The following is a 5,049-nucleotide window of genomic DNA, read 5'->3' as shown; positions in this document are numbered from 1 at the left end:
AAAAAAAAAAAAGAATGGGATACCTTGACAGTACACCTGCAACAGGGAGGTGTGATTTCAGCTGCAATTACAAACAACAAAGAGATTTTTCTTGAAAGAAGCGGTCTCCACTGTCAGTGTGATAGCGTCTGCCACCCCATGGCGGCAATTACTTCAGATGGGGTTCCAGGCGTGGCATCTGCTTCTAGCGGACAACTTTTGAGGCAAAAATAATTAGTTCCCTGGTTAGAGAGACTGTTTGCAGATAATGCCAAACAGTTGGAAATTTAAAAAAGAAAATGGAATTGTTTTTCCAAGGGGTAATTCAGTAACAGAACACAGTCCACATTTTAAGATTTAATTTTTCATCAAAACTATTCCAGTCAAGCAAACCAGATTTTCTAATCTAATAACATCACATGAAAATAGGATGATTTGACCGGTGAGGCTCATACATCGTCCCTGATCTTACTAGGGCTGACTTGTCCGTGGGCATTTCATCTTTGATGTCTCTTTTTATGGACATATATGTGTACTCTTTTTTTTTTTTTTTTTTTTTTTTTTTTTTTTTTTTTTGCTTTTCGCGGGCCTCTCACTGTTGTGGCCTCTCCCCTTGCGGAGCACAGGCTCCGGACACGCAGGCCCAGCGGCCGTGGCCTCTCCCGTTGCGGAGCACAGGCTCCGGACACGCAGGCCCAGCGGCCATGGCCCACGGGCACAGCCGCTCCGCGACATGTGGGATCCTCCCGGACCGGGGCACGAACCCGTGTCCCCTGCATCGGCAGGCGGACTCCCAACCACTGTGCCACCAGGGAAGCCCATATATGTACTTTTGAATGGTGTGCATGGGTAGTGAGGCTGGACTGTGGACGAGTAATTCAGGAGAGGAATGTAGAGTGGTTTTGGGTTTTTATTTTCATCATAGCCATTATTCTTGTGAATAGTTTTGATATAAAAGCATTTGTTGCAAGTGGTGGTAAATAACCTTTGTGTTTGCCAATATAGGCTTTAAGAAATTGCTTGAGACTGAATCTTCAGCAAGGAAATTGTGATAATACACAGTTTTCCAGGGCTAATAAAGTACTAGTTCCCAAAAGTCTGATACAGCCATCTAATCATGTAATTTTAAAAACGGCTGTGGTTTTAAGAAGGATTCTGTTAGTTGCCCCTCCCTGTAGGAGAATCATTCTTCTCACATCATCAACATCAGTCTTGGCACATGTGACATTTGCTTTGCCTGACGAGCAGAAACTCCGTGTGCCACTTACCATCAGGGGCTTTATGAGCCCAAACAGGGCTCTGCCGTGCCTCTTTTCCCATGCATCTTTTCTGCCTTGTCTCATGTCATGAGGCCAGCAGGTGCAAAGTAGACATCATCCTCTCAGCGCAAATTCTGAAGTGGAAAGGATATGGAGCAGAGCCTTTGCTGACCCAAATGGATCCACACGGGTAAAAAAAATCAATATTTGTTGTGATAAGCCACTGGCATTTTGGATTTGTTTGTTGCTATAGGAAAACTTAGCTAAAACTGACTGGTATGGTCAGCTTATATTACATTGACTCCAGTGCCAGAAGTAGGTGGTGAGAAAACTTATTGGAGGTTAGAATGATGGCAACGCATTTTATGGAGTCTTGAAAAGTTTGGTACATTATATCCTATAATACCTTGGAAAGCTGATGATGGACAGAATGAGCTTGTGGTTTTTAGATGAATAGGTATGTACCTAGTATTTCTTGTTTGCTATTGGTGTGTTTGACAAGTGCCTAAGAGAGAGATGCACTCAGAAAAGACTTGTCGAATTTTCAAAAAGATATGTAAGATAATACAGAAATTTAAGTAGTTCTGTGACTGCCAGGGTCTGATTTTCATTTGCAAATGGTAATACATAAAACTGAGGATGGCTTTGAACACCAAACATCAATTAAGGTTAAGCTTAGGCAAGAACCAGTTCAACAGTGTGGCCTTCAAGCCTGTTGTTAAAAGCTCTTAATTGATGTCATTTTGTGTAAATCCTTGAAGCTGAACACAATGGCACAGGGAGAAGAGAAGGAGATTGTGCTTCTCTCAGAACATCCCACGGATTCAAGCCAACTGCAGGTAGCCCAGAGACAAGAGAATGTCTCCCAGAGAACTGCAGATGGGACAACTGACCTGTGGTATTTGCTGGAATCAAAAGAAGAAAGGACTTGTTTTTGTGAAAGATACGCTGGCAAATGGGCTTCCAGCCTGGGATAAAATAGACTGATTTATCAGAATTTGAAAGAACTCTTCATTCCTCCAAACTTCTCGGACAAGGAGCTGGCTGGGCATATGCTGTCAACACCTGAGAAGGAGTAACGTCCAGAGCCGTATTCAAATAAGGACATAGTGAATAATGCCAAAGGACCACCTAGAGAACAAAGACCATGGAGAACTACAGGCTAGGCAGCTATTACCAGGGAGAAGAACCAGGCCGGATAAAGGAGCATATTCCCCATGAGCGGAACAGGAGCTCCCTGAGACATCTGCAAGGTTGCATTTCATATGCGTTTTCTGTTTTCTTTCGTACGTGGAAGTTTGTATTGCAGTTTTCCTGTCCTAGTTCCACTAGAGTATATTGGGTGGGTGAGGGAGGACAGTATAAGTTACTTGCCTTTGGAGCACGTAGATTCTGGAGAAAGAGGAGGTGTATTGAGATCTGACACAGATATGAGGTCTTTGACTTCGAGATCAAGGTTGTGATTAGAAGGTTGCTTGGGTAATTTCTCTTGGAGAAAGGGTGAAATTTTTTTCGAATGCTGAAGGAAGGAAGACAAACATTTGTGACCAGGAAGATGGGCTGTGTTGTGTTGTATGTGAAAGCGGGAATGAGTGAAAGGGTATGTGTGTGTATTTTAATATTTGTTGCCCCATCTGTGGGAGGAATATAGTTCCCAAGCATAAATGGTGGGCATGGTCCTGTGAGGTCTTTGGCAAGTGGAATTTGTGCAGCTTTGAAATAGAATCTTTTGGAGCTATAATTCCATATGGATAAGTATTTGGACGTATTTCATATCTGAAGCTTAAAAATAGATGCATTGAAATATATGTTCAAAACATAAAATAGTTCAGTGTTCTGCACCTCTACATCCAATCAGCTGATCACCGGAGAGGACTGATCCAAAGCACGATCAACTCATATGGATATTGTAATCTGGATTATTTAATTGCAGTTGTCAGTCATCAGTTTTTCTTTGATTAAAGGTCATATGCTTTCTGGTGGCTGGGAATGAAAATATTTCTCATGGAAATAAGATTTTGCCTTAGATAGCAGTCAACATTTCTATAATTTGACTTGTAGAGAAGCAAAGGAAATTCTGTCAGTTTCACTGCTGAGCTTTTTAATTTCATAGTAACAAATTCTTCAAATTGCAATTAATTGAAATTAATGTTTAATTGGAATTGTCAGATACAAAGTTCCCAACTCCCACAAGTCAACAAATTTTAAATAAATGAAAATGAGATATTAATCCTCTATACTGAAAAGAGAAATAGACACTTGGGGGCCCATAAGAGAAAACCCAGGGTCTGATTAAAGAAATGAGCAAATTAAAAAATTCATTTTGGATGAGTTGCTTTTCTTTAAACAAACTTACCAAAAAAAAAAAAAAATTCTAATTTGATGTGTATTTGTTAGAAGTCAAACATTCTTTTCTCGTCATTTCATGGAAGCCATTATGTGATGGCAAAATTTAATTGAGACTTCATTATTGAATTGCAGAACTAATTACATATATGTCCACATTAAAATACAAAATAACTTACCACTTTAATAAATATGGTGGGAAAAACAGTCTAATGAATAATATAATGATGCAATAACCAAACTTGGTAGAGACAGAACAAATAGTACCTAGGAAGCAAGGAGTATAATATAAACAATTACTAAGACACATGGGTGCTCCACACTGTACTAGTATCAAGAAGACTGAAGGACTGAATGAGATAAGGCTTGCCAAGGAATATTTTAAATTTTGTAAAACAATATCATATCATATAAAGAAGGAAAAATTTTAAAAATCAACTACCATAACACCATCGTATCATATTACTTCAGTGTATATTAACTTCTAATGCCCAGGCAATTTTATGCAGAATTGCAGTCATCATCTGAAATAATATACTCTGCTTTATCAGTTACCATAATCAGTTTTCCTGCTGCTATGTAGTTTTCATACTTGGTATTTCAAGGGGTGGGATAATATTTATTTCCTTGGATATAAATTTATTTAATCAACCAAGCCTCCTTTACTGAAGGTTGTTTGGATTTTTTTTCTCAACGTAACTCTACCATGACTACTTTCATGTACAGTTGACCCTTGAACAACATGGGTTTGAACTCTGTGGGTCCACTTAATACGAAGATTTTTTGATAGTAAATACTACTTTCTACCCAGTCCGTGGTTGGTTGAATCCGCACACATGTAGGGCCAACTCTAGGTTATAGGATGATTAACTTCTAAGCTGTTCAAATTCAACTGTATAGACCTTTTTTCCCCATTGGGAAAAAAAGTTTTCTAAGTGGAATTATTGGGCTTAAAGGATATGAATATAATATGACTCTTGATATATTCAGAATTACTAATTTTCTTTGCTTCTCAGCGATAGGTCAAATTGTGGAAACGTTGGCTATTATGCAAAATCTTAACTGCATCTTAACTGATGCAAAAGTAAGTTAAATCTCAAATGATTTGTTTATAAAGCTAAGAGTTTAATCACTCAGTTTGCTGAGTTGTTAATTGGATTTACTCTCAATTTCAGTTTCTTCTTTTTGTTAAGTTCTTTTCCCTTACTGTAGCTCAATACTTACTCTTATTTTCTCTATTTATGTTTTAGTAATAGATTCTATTAGTAAGAGGACTTTAAAAATACCTAGTGACTATGTTGTGTTAAAAGAGATGTAAATCAGGGCTCAAGTAGTTCTTAGCCCCTAGATGCCTACAATTCACAAACCAAGCAGCAGAGGGTGAGAGTTAGCCTATAGTAATCGACAAATAAAAGTCCTATGGTGAGGGAAAAAGAATCACCTAACTTTTAGATGACATTCCTGC

General features: G+C 38.6%; 1 protein-coding gene across 1 annotated transcript in view; it reads left to right on the top strand.

The window, feature by feature from the left end:
• CCDC102B (coiled-coil domain containing 102B) overlaps positions 1 to 5,049 on the top strand; it is a 187,596-nt gene that overhangs the window by 161,200 nt on the left and 21,347 nt on the right. The window lies entirely within an intron of this gene.

Source organism: Lipotes vexillifer, unplaced genomic scaffold, assembly GCF_000442215.2.
Source record: "Lipotes vexillifer unplaced genomic scaffold, Lipotes_vexillifer_v1.1 scaffold564, whole genome shotgun sequence".
NCBI classification, from domain to species: domain Eukaryota; kingdom Metazoa; phylum Chordata; class Mammalia; order Artiodactyla; family Lipotidae; genus Lipotes; species Lipotes vexillifer.
This window is presented reverse-complemented; position numbering and strand designations above follow the sequence as displayed.